Source organism: Struthio camelus, chromosome 13 (assembly GCF_040807025.1).
Source record: "Struthio camelus isolate bStrCam1 chromosome 13, bStrCam1.hap1, whole genome shotgun sequence".
In the NCBI taxonomy this organism is placed as follows: Eukaryota; Metazoa; Chordata; class Aves; order Struthioniformes; family Struthionidae; genus Struthio; species Struthio camelus.
Genome location: NC_090954.1, coordinates 3,989,287 through 4,009,813, shown reverse-complemented (window position 1 = coordinate 4,009,813; position 20,527 = coordinate 3,989,287). Strand labels below are relative to the sequence as shown.

General features: G+C 54.2%; 1 protein-coding gene and 2 long non-coding RNA genes across 7 annotated transcripts in view; 1 reads left to right on the top strand and 2 right to left on the bottom strand.

The window, feature by feature from the left end:
• Positions 1 to 3,475, bottom strand: part of JADE2 (jade family PHD finger 2) — a 68,920-nt gene extending 65,445 nt beyond the window's left edge. The window contains exons 1-2 of one of the 5 annotated variants that reach the window (XM_068959207.1): positions 3,385 to 3,475; positions 3,175 to 3,251 (exon numbers count right to left, since the gene is read on the bottom strand). The gene's annotated coding sequence lies outside the window, so the exon portion shown is untranslated. Of the gene's footprint in view, positions 1 to 2,413; positions 2,925 to 3,174; positions 3,252 to 3,384 lie in introns of those variants that run through there. The other 4 variants (XM_068959208.1, XM_068959210.1, XM_068959206.1 and 1 more) reach the window with 4 other exon arrangements.
• A 251-nt stretch (positions 3,476 to 3,726) lies between these two features.
• On the top strand, positions 3,727 to 9,249 carry LOC138069070 (uncharacterized). The gene is made up of 2 exons (XR_011143856.1): positions 3,727 to 4,011; positions 4,944 to 9,249. It is a non-coding gene; the product is annotated as an uncharacterized lncRNA (long non-coding RNA).
• A 131-nt stretch (positions 9,250 to 9,380) lies between these two features.
• The window catches only part of LOC104146957 (uncharacterized), a 41,241-nt gene continuing 30,094 nt past the window's right edge, over positions 9,381 to 20,527 (bottom strand). The window contains exons 8-10 of the long non-coding RNA XR_011143855.1: positions 19,950 to 20,441; positions 11,511 to 19,467; positions 9,381 to 11,391 (exon numbers count right to left, since the gene is read on the bottom strand). This is a non-coding gene — a long non-coding RNA (uncharacterized lncRNA). The remainder of the gene's footprint in view (positions 11,392 to 11,510; positions 19,468 to 19,949; positions 20,442 to 20,527) is intronic.

Below are 20,527 nucleotides of genomic sequence, written 5' to 3'. Positions count from 1 at the left end.
TTGGAGCCAAGTCCTCCTATGGGAGGCTTCGAGAGAGAGCAAGAGCATCCCCCGACTCGGGAACCCACCCCCGTCTCACGATAACCCGGGGAACAAACTTTTCAGCCCAAAGATGTCCGCGGACTGCTCCAAGGGCCACGAGCAAACCGGCGCGCGGCCCCCGCGCCTCCAGGGAAGCAGCGCTGCTCTTTTCGTAACCTCTCTGCTAAGCCGAGGAAGCACAGAGCCGGAAAGCCAGGAGCCCGGCACCCAGGAACACTCTGCTCCGCTCTTCCCGTGCTGGGGGCAACGTAGCCCGGGGAGGCGAGACCCGACCCCCGAGCGGGCGCGCGCCCGCCCGGCGCGGACTGTCGTCAGCTCCCAAATATTAAGCAAAAGCTAAACCGCCTCGGGAAGAGTGAGTCTTCGGCTCCTCCGCGGCAGCTGAGTTTGCTGTCTTGGTTCCTGGGGGCAAAATTTAATCTCACTGAAATTTAAAACAAAACGAGCCCCGGTTTACTTCCGGTGCTTTGCATTTTTTCCAAACCTAGAAGGGGATTTTTTTCTTTATTACTCATATTTATGACTTTACTTTCCCTTTCTGACTTGTTTAGCTTTTACCCTCTCGTCGCCCACTTTCTCCTCAACCAGCCGGGACCTGCGTGAGGCAGGACCAGGGAAGCCGGGCCCTCGGGGACAGCCCTGCCTCCTGCCAGCCTGGGCGCAGGAGGCGTCACCTGCGCCGTCCCGCAGCTCCGCCAGCAGCCGCAGCTGCGCCCGAAAGCAACGGCAGCTATGGGCCCTCGGCAGGGAATACCTAGGGAAACCCAGATCGGTCCCTATTGAAGTTGGAGGCTCACGTCTCCCCCAACTTGCAGAACGTGCTGTCGAACGCTGCCAGCAGCCACCGATACGCTAATGTCATCTCCCTGCCCAGAAGCCTTCAGGGTTCGCATACTTGCCCCTCCTTTGCTCCAAGCCTTGATTTTTAGGAATCAGCCTCAAGTTTTCCTAGGAAAAACAAACCTAACCTTTGATGTAACCTTTCTACAAGCTATTTCTGCTTCCATCTCAAGCTTATTTTAACCTCAGCAGCCAATAAACGCTTAAAGGTCAACCACCATTCCCGAGAGCGAGGCTCCTCACCCCAGGCAGAAAGCCCGAGATCACTGATTTTTCCCCAAGTAAAATCCCCCCCTTTCTCACAAGAAGCCTCACGGCGAGGGTCGGGGTTCAAAACTAACTAACCGAGGGAGGGCTGCGGGGGATGTGCACGGCCAGGGGCCGCTTTCCCTTCCCAGCCCGAAGGCTGCCAGCATCTGCAGCCCGGGAGACCTTGCCCCGAGCAGCACCTGAGCTGGGCAAAACTCAGCCTTTCTGCCCTTGCAGCATCCGCCAGCTCGCACGTCGTTGCCGCCTCCTGGGCGGCGCGGAGCGGCGCGGCGCGGCCGGGCGGGGGCAGCTCTCCGCCGCGCTGCGCAGCGCAGCGCAGCGCGGCGCCGGCTCGGCCCGGCCCGCGCGGGGGCGCAGCGCCAGGGGGGCGGCCGGGCCCGCGCGGCTCTGCGCGGCTCTGCGCGGCGCGGAGGCAGAGCCGCTCCCGGCAGGACGCCCCCGGCAGGGCCGCGGTATTTTTAGGGCCGGCCGAGGTAGGAGGGGAGGCGGCCTGCGCGGGGCTGCGCGGCCGCGTAGCGCGGAAGCTCCGGGGAGGGGGTGGGGGGGAAGGAGGCGGCGGGGCGAGCAGCGAGCAGAAGGCGCGGAGCGGAGGCCGCAGGGCAGCGGCGCGCAGCCGCCACGCCCCCGCCGCCGCCCGGCCCCGCGCACCGGCCCGCGGCCGCGCAGCGCCCCGCCGCCCCGGCCCCGCCGCCGCGCAGCGCCCGCCCCGCTCCCAAGCGCGCTGCGCAAGCCCCTCAAGGCGCCCGCTGCCGCGCATCTTCCGCCGGCACCTCGCCGAAAGGGCCCGCGCGTTGCGCGCCCCCCGCCCGCGGGCCGGGCACGGCGGCCGGCGCGGGGCAGCCTCTGCCGCAGTCATTAATTTGGGAAATATGTATTTAAAAAAACCCAACAACAACAGCAACAACAACAAAAACCCAAACCCGCCCAGCCAGGCTGCCCGGCGACCCTTTAAAAGTTCTTGTTTACATTCCCGCTGCCTCCCTCGTACACTTTAAAACAAGAGTGACCAACATGCGCAACCCGCCGCTGGCAAACGCCGCACATCCCCCCGCCTCGCAGCCGGCCCCGGCGAGGACGGGGCCGGGAGGAAAAAAAAAAAAAATCCAATAAATAAATAAATAAATAAATAAATAAATAAAACCCAGGGGGAGCTGCAAAATAACGATCCGCTGCAAAAAAAAAAAAAAAAAAATCAACCGATTCCCCCCCCCCAACCTTGTCCCCCCCCTCCCCCCTCCCCGAAGCCCCGCTCATCCTTTACCTTTGCCAGGAGCGTGTCCTCAAAAGAGTTGCGACTGTCTCTGGGGTGACGGGAGGGGAGGACGGCGGAGGGGGCGGGGATGCTCCGCAGCCTCCCCGGGGCTGAGCGCCCCTGGCCCGGCTCAATCCGGTGTCATTGCCGGGGCCCGGCGGCCCGGGGAGGAGGGGGGTGTAGCGGGGGGGGGGTGTAAGGGGAGGGGGGCCCTTCCTTTTCAGGAGCGGCCACAAAGTAACTCCATGGATGCAAAGCCCCCGGCGCTCGCTTCCAGCCGAGATGGCCGCTCCGGGCACAATCCGGCGAGCCCTGCCTGCGCCTTTCTGTTTCTTTTTCAGCGCGCACTTCCTCGGGAGCTCCTCGCAACAACGCCGAGCCGCGCCGCGCCGCGCCGCGCCGCTTGGCCGGCGAGGGCAGGCGGAGAGGCGACTTTTTGGAGCGGTTACGGATAATGGTGGTATCGCTCCGTTTCTTCCCCCCCCCCCCCAGCCACCCACCCACCCCTTCCCCGCCGCCGCCGCGCCTCCCAAATCTCCCTTCAGCGCCTCGCTTTGCGGCTCGCCGCCTCCCGCGGGCGCGCAGCGGCCGGGCCAGGTGCGGCGCGCGCGGGCCCCATCGCGGCCGGGCGCGCTCAGCGCCCCCCGCGCCGCCGCCCCACGGCGCGGCCCGCGCCCCGCGCCGCTCCGCGGGCGCCGCGCAGCGAGCCCTGCGCACGCACGCGCGCACACACACACACACACACACACACACACACACTCGCACTTTACCTCCTCTCCCCCCTCCGCTTCACTCCCCCTCTCTCCTCCGAGCTACGCACAGGCGTAGACTGGGCTGCTGCTGCAACCTTAAAAAAAAAAAAAAGAAAAAAAGAAAAAAAAAGAATAAGCTTATACTTAAAAAAAAAAAAAACACTCACTCACTCACACACACACACACACACACACACACAACCTTTTGGCGCCATATTAATGACGTACTTAAAATTTGCCATTTCTCCTGCGTCAAAAAGACGTTTCTTGCCCATCGCGGAGCGGCGCGGCGGGCGGGCCGGGGGGCGGCGGCGCCGCCCCCCCCCCCCGGCGGCAAACTTGCGCGGGCGCGGGCCGGGCGGCGTGGGAACAGCCGCCGGGGCGCCCGCGCAGCTTCCGCGCCGCTCCGCGCTGTGGCGCGCGCCTCCCCGCGGCCCGGCCGCCTCCCTCCCTGCCCGGCGCTCGGCGGAGCGTCCGCGCAGCCCCCCGCCCGCCGCGGCGGAGCCGGCTGCGCGGGCGGCGGCGGCGGCGCAGCCCCTGCCCCGGGGGCGGCTGCAGGCGGCGGCGGCGGCAGGAGCAGCGCGGCCGCCCCGAGCGGAGCCTTTGGGCACATGAAACGTAACGCCCGGGCGGACGGGGCTGCGCCTTGCCCAGGCCCCGCCGCGCAGCGCCTTGCACCAGTTGCTTTGCACGATTTTAACCCCCTGCTGCCGAATATTAAAATTCAGTTTAGAGACAGTCTGTCAGTCGCAGCCTGTTATGATCTCTGGGATTTGGTTAGCTCCGAAACTCACTGATTGTGAAAAACACTGGGAATGACGAAAGGGACAGCAAGGACCACCACCGATAACTAAGGTAGTCCAGTATTCCCCAGTGTACACCTCCGTTTCGGCTCCCTACCTAATTTGCCAAACTTTAATGAATTAGGCTAAAACTTGCTGTTTTGGGAGCCTGTGCTGCACATTTTCTGAAAACTCTACTCAAAATCCTTTGGCTCTTCCAAGAACGAAGACATAAGAAGGGGGGGGAAATTTGCTTTGCTCATTCTTGGGGTTTCTATTTATGTATTTATTTATTTTTAGGACTGTGTAGGTGGAAATAGGGTCTTGAAACTTGCCCTGAGGCAGCCTTTAGATAAACCCACCCGAGTTAGACGTCTTACTAGTCCTCGAAAAGCAGCAGCTCCCAGCGCGGGGTAAAAACATGCCCGATTCCAGCTGCTGATTCCTTGGCAAATCTGTTCCCTGCGGACGCGGCCCGCCGCTGCCGAAAGCCGAGGGTGCTCGGGACCTCGTGCGGGCGCAGCTCTCGGCGGTGCCAGGCCAGGCAGGAGCTGAAGAAAGAGGGCGAGTTTGGGAAGAGGGATTTGGGAGCAGTTCCCATTTAGAAATAAGATGTTGTCATCTTCTCCGGGGAGGCTCTTCTCTGGAGAGCGGCCCCAGAGAAGAATAAGAAACTTTAGCTGTTAGTTTGGGAAAAAAAAAAAAGAAAGAAAGAAAGAAAGCAAAGAAAAAAAGCTCTGCTGATAGCACAGGAATGGTGGGACTCCCAAGCGCTGAGCCCACGTGCTATTTCTGTCCCCTGCTAGTGCAGCGCCGCGGCGGGGGGCACCGCCAGCAGCCCTGGCCCCGCCGCTCGGCACGCTGCGGTTTTCCCTGCCCAGCCCGGTAGACCTCCGCACGCACACTGCGCTACCGCGTTAAGCAGTCAGAACTTAGGAAACCTCCAAGTGGAGGCTTTCTGTCTAAATTTATTTAGACCTACGATACATACGTTTTCTAATGCAGTTCTTCATTTCGCCGTCACGATCTCTTTCTCCCTCGGCACCTGCATGTGCTGGACCTGCTGCGCGGGCAAGCCAAAAAGGAAACACGTTTCTGCCGGATCCCTGTCTCACCTGCGGAGCCAAACACTGTCCATGGAGTGAAGCAAGGGCTGCGGGACGCGAACGGTGTCTCGCAGGGAAGACAGGATGAAACTGCCCTGGAGAACTGGATTCTCTCCTTGCCTTTGCCACAGACTTCCCTAACAGAGTCATTAAACGCAACTTTTTGGACACTGATGACTGTATTTCCCGCGTTGTGGGTGTTTAGCTGGAGAGCTTTAGCCCAATTTGCTGACATCCATCTTACAACTACGGCTGGAAGCAGCGGGTGCTGCGCTTGCATGTGCAAAGTGCTGTATCATGATAAATGCTCTGAAAAAGCAGACGTTACGCTTCCCGGACAGAGCACCCGAAATTAGCCGGAACTTCTGACCTTAATCCGTCTGCGTGTCACCCTGACCCAGAACGAGCGTTTTGGGAGGATTAATTAAGGTGCCCAAGCGCGGATGCAGCGTCGTGGAAAGTACCGTAGAAAAACTCGCGAGGAAAGTAGTAACTGTGTCTTCAGAGGAAGCTGCCACCTTCTCTGCTGTGGTGCTCTACCGCTCCGCAGCCTTACGAGTCTCCTGCCCCTTCTGCGGGACTTCTGGACGGTACCTGTGAAGGGGCCGCAGCACGTCCAGACCCAGGCAGGTCAGCTCCTCGGTGCAGAGCGGCCGCGCACGATACCTCCGCAGCATCCTAGGCACCAACTCACTGCGCTTTTGCTATCGAGAACACGAGCGCCTAGTTCTGATTTGGAAATTGCCCCCACAAGGGTCAGAGCTGTATTTTCTGTGGCTGTGAATGTCAAAAGTAGCCAGGGAGCGTGAATGATGTGCTCAACTAAGGCCTAGGATCGCATGTAGGACCACAGGAACAAAACAGCATTGATGAGCACCTCTCTGGCCATCTCATGGCTGCGCGAGGTAGAGGTATAGAAGAAAAATACTACCTGATCATGCAGTTAAAATCTTATTCTGCTTCCACAAAAGGGCATTTATGAAGCTGCACTGGCAATCACAATTCCGCCTTTTCTTAATTGTAGGTACTTTCCTTTGCCGCACTGATCATGCGTTTAACAGATTTTTGGCTACCATATATGCACATTTATACAAAATATGTATACAAACGCAAATATGTAACGCATACCTACAATACACTTGATGGATGGTTCTACAGAAGGGTCATGTATATTAAATATACGCTATTCAGTTTACATAGTAAGACATTTATGTAACAATTATGAGGAGCTCTGACAGGGTGTTGTCAGTTGGCATTTGCTAAGAGAAGAAATAAATCGAATAGTGAAAACAAAAAAGCATTTTGGAAGAAATAGCGCTGCACAAATCCTCTAAAAGGACAGAATTGTCTACACAACAAAGGCTCAGCTGATTGATGCTAAAATAAGCAGTTATGCAACAAGTAAGAAATATGATCTCCGGGGAAGAAACCAGCAACATTTTCCTTTCATCTTCATTCACCAGTGCTTATTTTTGCATACCTAGAAGAATAAAACAGGTAACCTTTGGATGATGAGCACATAATTAGAATTAACAGCTGTTTTTACATGATGGGCTTAGCCTTTATGAGCTTTGTATGAGCTCCAGCGTTAAATTCAGGCACTGAAAAGGAGTCCCCCAAAGTGCCGTGAGACTGCTGCTTATACTGCTCGTGTTTCATGCCTGCTAATACACTTTGGAAGAAACGCAGCGCTAGTATAACTAGATGTAAATACATTGATTTTTACGGGGGAATTGGCTCGCCAAATATCAATGATTGCAAAATTGCTAACGCAGCCTCGAGGATGAGTGTACAGAACAGTGCATCTCACAACACTTAGAGTTAATAAACCTTGTCAACAAGCCTTGACTACGGACAAAAAAATCTCAATGTCGACCGATCTCACAGGAGAGGAAAAGAAGAAAACCCAGTCGCCCGGTTGTCATCAGATTTGATTAGCGTGGTATCGATTAGCGCCAGGCGCAAGAATGGGACGGATCCAAGGGAGCGCGAGCGATCCCCAAATATAATGAAAATTCAATGTCCTTTCAAGTCAAGCGCTTTAGAAACGATCCATTTAGTAACGTTAGCCAGCCGGAAGCTGGGAGGACGTTTACTCCAAGTGAACGATCCTGGAGCGCGGCGCACCCCCTTTCCGCTGGGATTTCTCCGTGCTCCCGGAGCGGGGAGCCTGGGCGCCGGCGGAGCGGCGACCCTCTGATGGGGAATTTCAGAAGCACCATGCAACCTGAAAATTTGCCTGCTGATTTACGGCCTTCAGGACCCTCTTCTGAGGCCTCTGGTAGATGGAAGAAGTCAAAGGCATCTCATGGCTACTTTAATTAAAACCAAGGACCAGGTCAGCGCTCAGCCAATCCAGGAGGGCAGCGCAAAGATGCTGGAAATCTTTTTGCCTCCGTATCCCAGATAGGGCGGTCCAATATTCAGCGGTAATCGTGAAATTTGACTTCTATTGAGACAGGTGTTAATTTGGAGAATAGTAAGCAGATGCAGTAGCAGGAAAAAAGGACAAGCTCTGTTCTAAATTATAATAATAATCATTCCCATCTCCTGGAATGAATGACTACATCACTACACAAACGAATCCTGTTTGTTTCTCAGGCGTTCTGCACAGCCCTTTTCCCCTCTGAAGCGAGGGAAAAATACGATACTTACAGGAGAAGATTTGATTTGGCAGATCAGTGGCTGGTGAGATTTTGTTGGAAATCTCAATTACCTTCCGTAGCTAGAAATTTGGTATCAAAATAAACTGCAAACAAACAAACAAACAAAAAATAAGCTGTTGGCGTTACAAATGGCCATCCCTCGACAGGCACCTGCACAGTTCTCTCTGCGCAGCAGCTGCTGTCATATTTTTCCGAGAAATGGCAATCCCTCTCTCTCCGACGGGGTTGCCCTGAGGAGCGCAGCCCCGAGCGGTTCGGCGTGGAGGCGCCCACCGGCCGGCTCGGGCTCCTGCCGGGTTTCAAGACTCCTCCTGTCGGTTTGCTTCTCCGTTTTCTGCACGTTCAAGTCGATCACGGAGCGCACCGGGTGCAGCGCGCATCCCCCCCGTTGACCTAGCTGTGGCTTTCGAAGGGCCCTCAGGAGTAAAACGGATCTGGGGAAATAGGAAGCGCGAGTGGCGAGCGGCGCTGCTGCGACGGGAGCCCTGGTCTCGCTGCCCGTGCCCTGGCCGCAGCCCGCGGGCACCGCTGCAGGTCCCGGCTTGCCCGGTTCGATCCCCCTCTTCCCCTCCCGTAGACACGTCACGCTTTCCAAATGAAATATAGCTGGCGGCAGGGCGGGTAACGCGGCGCCGTGGGCTGTCTCGAGCTTCAGCGTCGGGAAATTTGACTTTTACGGGCGAATCCCGTGCGGCGAGCTGCGCTAGGAGCAGCTGCGACGCCTGAAAGCAAGCGTTGCGACGGCGCCCGTTGACGACTACCTTCTTGAAGGTCCAGACGGGTCAAGCGCCTGGCTCTTCCTCGCAAGGATGTTCGTTTTCCTGAGCCGAGGAATGACACGGGACAAAAGGGCCGGCGGGGCTGAGGGCCAACGGGAGCGGCCCCGCCGTCCGGCCTGGGGAGGAGGCCAGGCGGCTTCGGCTGCTCCCGCGGTCGCCCGGGCGTCTTCCTCGCTGCGGGTCCCTCCGCGCCGCAGAGCGCCCAAGTGCTCTCCCAGTTAAGGGGGGGGAAAAAGGAGCGAGCGAGCGAGCGATTACAGATGTGAGTGAGAAGGCAGTGCAGCGTCTCCGCCAGCGGCACACGGGCTAAGCCATACGCCCATCACGACGGCACCAATCCACTTGTTGTGCGGGCTCCCTCTAGACACCCAGTTTAGAGCCGAGCTGGCCACTCCACCGTGTTTCTCCGGAGTTTGAGGGTGGGAAAAAGACGTTTCCGTTCCATCGACTAAGTTCCCAAGGGGAGAATTTATGAAAGCGCAAGTGCATAATTTACTGCCTGACAGGATAAAGACGGTATCTGGTTTTAAAAAAATAGCGTACCCTGAAAAACAAAATTGCTGGAACAGACATTTGTTTTCCATAAGCACCATATTTTAGAAGCGTTTAATTTAGTTTAGAAGCCCTGTTAAAAATATATGCTGCGTAAATTGCAGCTGTATAACACGATATTTCTCAGATAATGTCACTGCATAGTCTCCTGTTGCAATATAAATGCCAAGGCATTTGTAGAAAATAAATGTTGAAGTAGCGAGCTTTATTTTCAAAGTGGAAAACTATTATTTCACCCAAAAGTCATAAATAAAATGATGAGGGTTTGCTTATGGGGTTACTTTTGACCATATGGGGGGTTGGTACGGCTCCTGCATTGGCCAGGCGATATCCTCGAGCGGTAAACTCATCTCGAAGGCAGCGAACACAGAGCGGGAAACCCGGTACGCGGGGTCGGTGACGGCACCGTTCGGAGAGAGCTAAGAGGAGCCAGAAGGACAATCAGCTGATCGTGTGTTTGAGGAAAAGAGACCTAAAGATGGAAAGTGAGGGACTTCTTGGGATTTACAGCTTCCCATAGTCTATATTTCAAGTAAATTCATCCATTCTAACTGTCGTCAGAGCTTGATACGATATCCAAAATATTCGCTTTTAAAAACGGTGCCTGAACTTGTGCTCCTAAAGACATATTTAGTCACATAAGTGCAAGATCTGATTTTCAAAGGATGGCGCAACCAGCAGTTCCTATCGATTTCTTCCAGGCTTGGATCAAGTTGTGCATGTGCAGCACTATTAGCATAAAGCACAGAGGGCTATTAGAGAGGGACGGCAAAGAGGATTTTGGATCCAAGACCTGCACCTTCTGCTCCTCTGAAATTTAAAGGCGTCGATCTAGTCCTTTTGTCTCCTGTTAGAAGGAGACGAAAATTAGGCTCATGCAAATAAGGCGCTTTCCGGAGCAAGCTGCATGCCATGCAGGCGTCTGAGTCCTGCCTGGTTTTCTCTCTGCACCACTGGCCCACAGCTCCATTTGTCGTCACCGCTGAGCCTGGAAAGCGCCCATCGGATGCAACCGGGATCATAACGCAACGCTGCCTATCGGCTGCCCCCGCAACGCGCTTGCCCCGAGCGCGTCGCTCAGAAAGGCGTAACTCCCGCGGGGAGGAACGAGCGAGGAGGAGGGACGACACCGAACGAACCTGCAGTAATCCTGCTGATTTCGTTTCAACGGTTCTGGGTTTAACGGACCCAGATAATCCACATGTTATGGGACCTGTAATTTTCGACTCACTTGTAGCCTGTGCGGCCAGGAACAAAATCTGCCCGTGCATTAGAGCAAGCTGCAGCCAGACGGAAGGTGTTTTCAGCCGTCTCTGAAGCCGGCGTGCCCAGGCGGCAGGCTCGCAGCTGGAAGCGGCCCGCCGCCCGGCTCCCCACCACAGCAGCCAACGGCTCCCGGGCCGGCGACTTGCTCTCGGTGGCCGAACGCAGGGGCGTGCGACGGGTGCGTGCCCAGCGCGGTCACTGCACGCTCTGCAGGCCACCCGTCGCCTGCCTGGACGTGCAGTCACCAGTGCCAGGGTGGAAAGATGCGGCTGTTTGCATTTTGGTCACGAATCAGGTGCTTTTCTGGTTACGCTGCGGAAGCCGGCATGGCTCGAATGCCTCCCAGGGAGGCTATAGGAGCTGCGCGAGCGGGGAGTTTGGGCGCTGCTCTTCTAAAGGAAGGACTGAGGTTATTACAGCTCCCTCCTGGCTTCATGAGTCTCTCCTTTCCTGATCCCTCTCCTTTGAGCCACTTATTTGATGGCTCTTTTAGTGTACTGCTTGCTTACTTTTCCCCTTTATTTCTTTCCTCCCTCTGCTAGTCCGCCTGCGTCTTTCTTTGGGCAGCCTGGCCCTCTGGTCCCGTCCAGCGATGGCAGCCGCACCGGCTCGCTGCTTACCTGCGACTCCACTCTCAGCTCGCCTCCTTCCGCGCGCAACGGCGCTTCAGGCTCCCCGTAACGTTGCACCCTGGGTGTCACCTTAGCGGCTTCGACTAAACGTGGCATGAATCCCTTATTTTTCTGCCCAGACTTCCCTCCTTCCTCGTCAGAGGAGCAACGCGCACCATGCGCCGCTCAGCTGATGCTTCGTCGAAAGCAGTTTCCGCGCGTGAGAAACACGCCGTTCTGCAGGTCTAGATAACCTCCACATCCGAGAAGCGGCCGGCTGGAGGGACAGCTGGTTTACGGGCTCTCCAGCCACCGAAGCGGAGCGTAACACACCAGCCGTACACGTTTCTGGGCCGCACTCAGAAGAAAATACTTGGCTGCTCCCAGCTCCTGGCGGAGAGGATGCCGCACTGAGGGCAGCCGGAAGTCCGAGCGCGCAAGCCAGGAGGACCTCAAGGTTGTGCACCGTATTTCTAAAATATCACAGCAACAAGAGAGGGCGAAGGCTCGTCAATTCATCCGGTTGGTTGTCCTGCGGGAGGGCATTGCAGCCCCTTCGCAGGGGCCGTACCGGCTGTTTGTCTGAACGTACCTTTGCCCTCCGACGACCGACCGCTGCAGCGGGTCCGGCGGGGCTGCCGCGTCCCTCCGAGCGCCTTCCCCGGCGAGCTCCGCGGACGGCGGCCAACCGCCGCAGCAGCAATTCCTCCGTGCCAGGATTTCAGCACGTTGTATCTGCCACGCGTACGCGCTTTGCAGGCGGTCTCACCTTCACATCCATTGTACCTGGCGGTGAAAATTTGACGTTAATGACTTTCTTCCTATGGATGAAAAAAAAAACCCTTTCAGAGCTGATGACCAGCAACAAGCCCGCTTAGCTCCTACCCGGCGAGGTGACTCCGCCGCGGTCACGACCGCCACTCGGAGCAGAGCTGGAGCTACGGTTGCTTTAGCGTAGCCGGCCCCGAGGAGTGAGCCCGGTGCACCTGCGTGGTGGTGGCGGGGGGGTCTCCTTCGTACCTGAGCTCAGGCACAGTTTTAAGGGTCTCCGCTCGTGACCCACCTAACAGCGAGGCTGACCCGACGCGCCGGCAGCAAACAGCGCGCTGCCCACGGCGCGGCCACCTCCCGGGCCCTCGCGAGCCGGGGCAGGAGACCGCGCGTGCCGCTTTCCGCAGCGGGCTGGCGATTATGAGAGAAGCCAGCTCGTCCTTTGGCAGAGAGCGAGCAGAAACCGGCAGCAAAGATGCTGCGGGAGCGAAGCGTGCGGCTGCTGCTCGGGCCCCGGGGAAGGCGCTCCGCTGGCGCCCCGGCAGCCGGCTCGGGAGCTGCCGCCGCCTCGCGGGGCTGTGTCTGCCTTGGCCTCGGGCCGGCGCCTGGCGGGAAGGTGGCCAAAAAACCCGGGTTTTAGCTCACTAAAAAAAAACCCGACGTGCCCAATAAGGAGCGAAATACAGAGCGTCGGCAATTTTGCCGGGAAGCAGGCAGGCCTTCTCCTTGAGAAAACGCACCGCCAACCAGAGATCTTGGCTTGCAGAGGCGAAAGGGGACCGCCTAAGACCGAGGCCGGCCCCGCGGCTGACCTGGGAGTCCCAAAGCCTTCAGAAAAGAAGCCCGCAGGTGCGGTCGGCGGAGCGATCCCAGCACGACGTGCGGGACGTCCGCAGGGCCGAGGGAGCGACGCTCATTCAGTACCGCGCGCGTTTGTATAGAAATTACAGGCAGCGACCGTCATAAACGTAGCGACAAGAGACTACGGGGTTCGATAACGGCTACGGGAGCGCCTGAGGTTTGACAGCGAACAGTCAGCAATAGCGGACCCGCACGTTCAGCTATGGAAAGGACCACAAAATCCGCGTGCGTGCTCTGTATCTTCGTTTATTGACTCTTCTGCGGAGAGCTACACCCCTCGCTGAGGTTCAGGGCTGCAGGCTGCCCTTCGCGTGGATGCTGATTATGGAGCGGTGGTAATCACATCGCTGGAGCATTAAGTTACCATTTTAAGCAAATGCCTGGATTTTATCTTGATGTGAAATTGTGAGAGAGATTCAGACTTGCACAGTAAATAAACTGTATCAGCTGTTTCACGGATAACGCGTTTCCTCAGCTTACGTTTGAACCCCCCCCCCAACCATACAGTTTCCTTCTTTCTTCCTTTTGCACGCGCACACGCTCCCTGAGGAAGTTCAGCAGAAGCTCTGGCGGCTCCTGCACACTGTTCAGGCAATATAACGACCACTATAATCATAATGTGGCTCCTTAATAGCACTTTTCATCGAAGGAGCAGCAGCATCGTTATCTCCACGCAAGACAGGAGCGCACAGAGCAAAGTTTTGTCGCACTGGTACAACTGGCCAAGGCCAAAGTCAGGAGCAGTCCGGCACCCCAGTCCATGGTCCTTCCTCAGCTACAAAACGCCACCTGACTCGGAAGCAACCGTCTTAAACACCAGCAGAGGTTCGCGGTGCAAATCTAGGTTATTCCTGGACTCGTGCGGTGGTGACAACCATAGGTCTGCACCACCGCACGACTGCCGGCTGGGAATTGGGCAAACACAGCCATTTCGGTTCACGTAGGCACGGACCAGCCGTCCGACAGGGACTGTTATTTCTCTGTGTACCAACCCGAGCAGATTTGAATCAACAGCCTGCAGAGGAAACTCCCTTGAATCCAGCATTGCATTTTCTTGCAATTAACAGCAATATTTTGATGGAGTGAGATTCAAATATTGAGTAACTGTAGCAAGAGCGTAGTTTAAGACTGCAGTTTGTGTTGGCACAGTTTCTCCTGTGCAGCGGTGTTAAGTGCTTTGGTAGATCAGTTATTCTGATAGTGAAACAGTTGCTTGTGCAGACGATTGGGCTCAGTCACTTTCAAAGAACAGACGTTGCCACAGAGGCTTTCATCCTCACTTTCTGAGCAGCGTATCCTGCCTGCCCAGAGCAGCAACAGGTTTACCACAAAAATACTTCTAGCATTTGATGTCTGCAGAGGCAGCTATTAGTCACCCAGTTGCCTTCTTATGCAAATGGGCTATGGATGGGCTAGCAGGAGGAGGAGCTGGTGGATCAAGGGCTGCCAGAGATGCCCATCCTCGCGCGTGTCCTCTGCCAGCCCAGAGCGAAGATGGGCGGTAGGGCTTGTCTGGTGCCGCGTTTCTCCGCAGATGGCGTTCGCGCGGGTCTCAGAGCTGACTTGCCGCGTTGTGACACCAGACGCCGCCCGTTTCGGTGGGTATCGGCTGCATCGCTTCACCTCCTAAAATCGGCCGTCTGTTGACGGCCGTGGCAGCGAGGGGGTGTGCACGCACACCTAGGCTCCTGCCGAGGACCGGAGAGCTACCGGCCAGCCCGCGCGGCTGCCTCGCGGCGAGCTGTCGGAAAGAGCCGGGTCCGGAGCGCAGCTCCCCTCCTTGCCCAGCCGGCACTACCCGTCCGCCCGGCCGTGCCACGGCAATCCAGCCGCGATGCGCGGTGGCACTGCCCAGAAACGCTCCCCAGCAGCGTGGCTTCCCGTGAGCCTTCCCCTCCGGAGCGGCGGCCTCCCTTGGCGGAGGCTCTCCCTGCAGACGGGGCCGGAGGAGCGGCCAGCGAGAGGCTCCAGGAGAAGGTAGTAACAGCAGTATTGCTCCTCGCTCTCCCACGCCGCACGGAAATACTGCAGACTCGGCGCCAAGGTTTCCACGAAGGCGTCTTTACGCATACAAACGCAATTGTTGAAGGTGCGGTTGAGAGTTAAAATAAAGCATGGCGGCTTACCCTTCAAAGAGGATCACACACAAAAAAAGTGGCTTATTTCTGTAGAAATCAGTGTTTGCTCTCCAAAGAATATAAATCCATTACTCACATTTAATAAAGTGAGTGAAAACTAAAGGAAGTATTGCTACCGATTTCTCTAGAACCTCGATTTTACGCCTTCTTTATACTGTACCATATCGGGATAGGACGCTCTCTAAGTCTACCTGGTTGTATATACAGATAAAGATATGAATCCCCGTGTATATTCAACTTTTCTACATCCTGTCCTTGAACTCTAATATGCAGAAACAGAAAAGCCTAAAAAAAGAGAAATTATTTTCCAACCAAGCACATGAATGAAGGAAAACAAATCCACTTCATACATACTTTCCAGATGTAAATATTTGGGGTGGGAGGAAGAAGCAGCTGATTATCTTCTGCATGTGACAGAACAAATATAAAGAAATCTTCTTTGAAAACCTCATCTACACATTATTCTGCATTCCGGCTTTTAGGAAAATGTTATGGGATTGCATCTTTTCTTAGGAATGGGTAAATCAGCTTGGTGGTTTGAAAGAAATGTAAGTAAGCGTCCATTTTTAATTATTATTTTTTTTTCCACAGGCCACTGTCATTTTTGATTTGAGCGATGGCCAGAGTTAGAAAGGATAAAACACCACAAGACAAGATTATCTCATCATATTTTTCTGTTATGAAGTTTCGGAAATACAAGAAGAAAGTGTGAAGTTAGCGTCAGATTACGGAGAAACAGGCTGACTAAAAATCCGGGGTACTACCCCCATTCATTTACATTTTGAGATGCACGGATAAGTTACCAACATCAGTAAGGACAGACACACACAAAAAAAACCCTATAAATACTCACATAAATATCTCAAAAAGAATGCAACGTATGTATGAAACCATTCAAATCTCTGCTTTCTGCTCCCTGCACGTAAACCACAGGCTGCGTTGCCCTTTCAGGTCCTCGAAAGCAGCTGCCGTTCCCTGGGATGGGACCTGGGCTCTGAGGTCCCAGCTTTGGGGAGGAGCAGCAGATGGAGACCACCACGGCGCTGCTGCAGCAGAACCTCCCTTGTCTGCGGGTCACGGATGATTTGGGGACTACGGCCTGTCTCAAGCGGGGAGCGAGGCTCTTCCCGTAAAATAATCTCCGCAAGAACCCTGCAGGATTCCCGCGCTGGGGAGGAGAAACTTTCTGAGCTCCACGTGGCAGCTGCGTCAGGGGACGGCCGGGTTTATCCCACAAAGGTGGGATGGAAAGTCTCGTACGCTTAAACCTTCAGGTCATGTTGTGCCTGCAGGAGCACGCAGAACCGAATCAAGATCCCTTCTATTCCCGTCCTTCCTTGTCCTCTTTAACGCGAGTTCAGCGCCATTTGCAGTAAGGTTTTGACGGCTTGCTACAATCCTCCCTGGTCCTCCCCGTTTCTTGTCGCACGAGCGGTGCCGCCTTCTTGCCACCCCCTTGGGCCCACAGTGTCATCCATCACATGCATTTCGTACTAGATTTCCCCCTGGAAACCATTTCTGAGATTTTGCTCTTCTCTTTTTCTCTTTAACATCTCCAAAATCCCCTTTTTAAAATAACGAGAGTTCTCTTTCCAGCCTCCCTTATTTCACACATTGATTACTGTAACCTTCGGTTTTAAGACCCTGACTGCAGCAGACAGCTGCCCTCAAGACCACATCCGCTCACCCCACAATCACGCCGGTCCTTCCTTTACATAGTTAATTGACAGGCTCCTCAGCTTCTTGCTTGCCCTTACTCCTAAAACCTTTCCACATCTCCCCTTACCTTGCTGAGCCAATAACCTACCTACCACCGAGCAGCCCTTAACCTTTGCCCGCCAGCCTCTCTCCGCCGCCTGTCAGCTCCTTCCCTAAGTACAGACTTGCTTTCTCCCGAGCTTTCCTTCAAGCCTGGGAAAAGCTTCCCGATAAAAATCTCAGAAGCCACTCCTTTCTCCTCGTTCAAAACTCTCCTTCCGACTCCCCTTGCGGGTGCCAAAAGCCCCACAAAAGGCAGGCTAACGGCTGGGCAACTGGCGCGCCGTGATCCTCCCCGCCTTGCCTCGCTCCCTACCTCCGCTCCCTGTGCGACGTGAGCCCAACAAAAGGACACGGCCGCTACCGAAGCGAAGCGGGGTCCCTGCCGCCTCCCCGTCCCCCGGGTGATCCGTACCCGCAGAACGCAAGGCCCTCGGGGCAGGGAGAGTCCCTCTTTTTTCCTGCATTTCCAAAGCACCTAGCACAACTGTGGCTCAGTTCCCAGCGAGGGCCTGTGCAGGCTACTGAAATAAAAACATCTTCTGCTAACAGCACGTTCCCTGAAGGATAGGTAAGGCAGAGCTGGGAACCACCGGTGGAACGCGGCTGCCGCTGGCACAAACCCTGAGGGCTAGGAGACGTCACAGCGCTATTAGCCAGCTGGACAGAAATGAAATATGGGAGCACAGAGCATTAAAACCGCTGATATTTTGTGCGGAAGCGAGTGACAACTGGCACTTGCAGGATCTCTTGTAAGTCAGCGTTCCAGCCTCTTACAAAATTTTCAGACGTTTAGAAATGCCTCTTTTCCTATATTTAAAGCAAACTTCACTTTCAGCAAAAAGTGGTGCTTCAGGGCTTCACTTCTAAAATAAGTTCAAATCATGACAGCTAAAATGTCGGAATTAATTAAGAAGGGGAAGCTGTGCAGAAAACGGCAACGATGCCATTGAAGAGAAAGCGGCTGTGTTCTCCAGGCCTCTCCAGGAGTCAGTGCATAGCAAGTCTGCCCCTATAAGCAGATAGCTAGCTGGCAATTTGGTCAACCCTGAATTATATGCTGGAGCGCTAACTTCCCTTGTGGTTGCAAAAAAAGAAAGGCTTTAAAAACATGATTTTAAATTATGCCCAAGGGTATATTTAAAGACTAGCTAGCCAAATTCCACACTGACTTCTCCTCTGCTGGAGCACTGTTGGGCTTTAGTGGGGTTGCCTGGCAGATAAGAGAGCGCAGAGCCTGGCCAATTCATTTTAACCATCATTATATAATATTGATGTTGTATTGAATATACATATATATTCTGGCATAGTGACTGAAATTAAATTGATTTATTAATTTGATACTGCGTACCAATGCCAAGCTACCAGGTAATTGATCAGCTGCCTAGAACGAACTTCAACATGCAATTTCCATTGCAATTTGACTGATCAGCAATACTATAATTGGTTGCAAATGTCCTTCCTTCTGTTTGTTTTGCTAAGTGGCTTTTTCATTAACGCAGCAGAGCCAAGTAAATAAATATGACTTTACTATTGGACCGAAGACAGACAATAGTTGAGAAATGGATACAAACCGGGAAAGGGCTGTAAGATGTTGTCAAGCAGCATTCATTTCTTATATTTTCTTATTTTTGCTGCATTTAGAGCCTGCTTCCTTCAGAAGAGATTTCCTTTTAGCAGGACAGTCATAGCCAAGAATAGGCTCAATGAAATGCAAGTGCATTGAATTTATGCCCCCAAACGCCCTAAGTCAACAGGATTAGGCCAAGCCTTAATGCCTCTACTTAGAACGAGGTCCTCAGAGATATCCCTGCAAAGAGGGGAGCAAGTAAAGCCTTCAGGAAGGGGCTCACGACTCCGGTGGGGCAGCACCCAGGCACCCGAACAAGTTGGCAAACTTGCAAAACTGGACACGGACGCTTAGGGAGGTGGCACCTTCCTCCTCCAGCCGCTCTTACGCCGATACCTGACGAGCACCAGGTAGCGGCTCCCTGTCACCAGGCCCTGGGGCCGAAGGCAGTCCCCCCTCGCCTTGTCCGAAGTCGGGCTCCGCGCGGATCCCCACCTCCAGCATCCCCACAGCACGGGAGATTTACCAGACTGGAAGCGCAGACGGAGCCACGCGATTTCAAAGACCAGCGGGTGGTGTCAGAAATAAGATGCAAAGTTCCTGAAAACACTGACCCAGTACTGTAACCGAGAGCAGGTGCAATTATTTGATCAAGAGAAAGGTGGGAATGCACGGCTGCGGGGCTAGATACTCCAAGAAATCGCCACGCACATCCCTGGATCAGCACATGCCGCCGATGATGTCCAAGATACAGGGCAACATTGTTTTCTGGGTGCATAATTCCTTGGCACATGCTTTTTAATGTTCTTTCCCTCTCGTATTTTATTGTATTTTGATGGTTAAATAATCCTGTTGATTCCAGGCCATTTCTGGCTAGACTCTAAACATCTGTAACCATGTTAGACTGGGCAATGAACATTGGTTATCTAGGGACTTCACAGCCATGAAACATCATTACTAACCTTCCACTGTGAGTCACAACAAGGCATTACAGGGGCAAAGGCAATAAAAAAGGTCGTCAAAATGAGTAAAGTAGCTGAGTCAGAAAAGAACTAATCTGTTATTTTCAACTATTTTCAGCAGCTGAGGACTTTGTACCTTCGACACTTTTCACCCACTGGACTCTCTCAAATGTAATCACTGCTGCTCTTCTATTGGGTCCCTGAAAACGTTTGACAATGCTTTATTCCAGTGCGAATAAAATTACTTAACTGATGCGTTCTCTTTGAACTACGCCATTTAAATCCTCACGATACCAGGGCGTTTGCAAACAGGCATGCTTCATTAGCCGATTCTTAACCTTGCACACAGAAGAAGTCTGGATGAAAATGTTTGATTTCATTTTTCCTCCATATTGCACGTTCAGAAGGGATCTGGCTTGCAGCTACGCAGAAATCCAGGACTGCCAGTCGTATGAGCTTCTCCGCAGCTGCACCGGCGCTGAGGTGTCACTTAGAAAAAAGGGTGGACAACATGTCACTAACCCCTCAGCGCATATATGGTGTAGGGCTGAGGTTTGTGATTTTGTACATGCTTTATAAAGAGCTTAGCATAGTCATTACTCAGCAAATAAGAAACAGGTTAATGGGTTCGTTCAGACAGTGGTAAATTAAAGTTTACTGCGCCCTGGTGTACACAGAACCCCCAAAAAACCACCCTTCTTGTAGGGATCTGTTCTGTAATTCCTGCCCACAGTATTCACCCCTACGAGCGGGATCACCAAAACCATCGAGATTCAGCATGTGAGTATGCAGCAACCGACTCCCCCTTTTTTGCTTTAATTTTGAACCCCCCGTTCTCCCAGCAGCAGCAGCGTACGGCTTGCAGAAAACGCTCGGAGGGTTGGCGAGGAGAGCGAGCCCCCAGGACCCCGGCGGCCGCCCCAGGCCTGGCTGCTGCCCGAGGCGTCTCTGATGCCAGGCCCCCCACCTGCCTCCGATTTCGATGTTGCTCCGGAAAGTGCTTGTTTCCATGTTGTTTATTGCTTCTGCTGGTTATCACACCGCTTCTCCCGAAAGCTGAAGCTCGGCCTCACGGAGCACAGCCTCCCCAGAGCCAGGGCATTGCTCCTGGTGAGGCAGGCAGCAAAATAAGAGATTGCTCTTCATGCAAAGGACGAAATGAATCTAACCCAACTAATCGGAGAGGATTCTTATAAACCTCTTGGTTTATTCCCCTATAGCTTTTAGAGGGAGGAAGGTTTATCTGCAACAGCTTTGGAAGTTGTACAGCAGGAACGAGGGCAGCCCGGACTGGGGAAACGCTCACCAGCGTTCAAAGCTCTGTCAAGGGCCACGGCCGTTTCTTGGCAGTAGCCTCTGTTCAAACAGCGAAGAGCATCTCACTCACAGTACAGCCTTAGTGCCAATGACTAAGCAATTCCTATAAATCAAGCTGCAGCAGAGTTCAGAAGCCTAATAATAATCTGCAGATATAAAATAACAACAACGTAGTGGTTTTAGTGTTAAAAAGGTCACAGATAAGTGTAACAGGCATTCTGATGTTGAGACT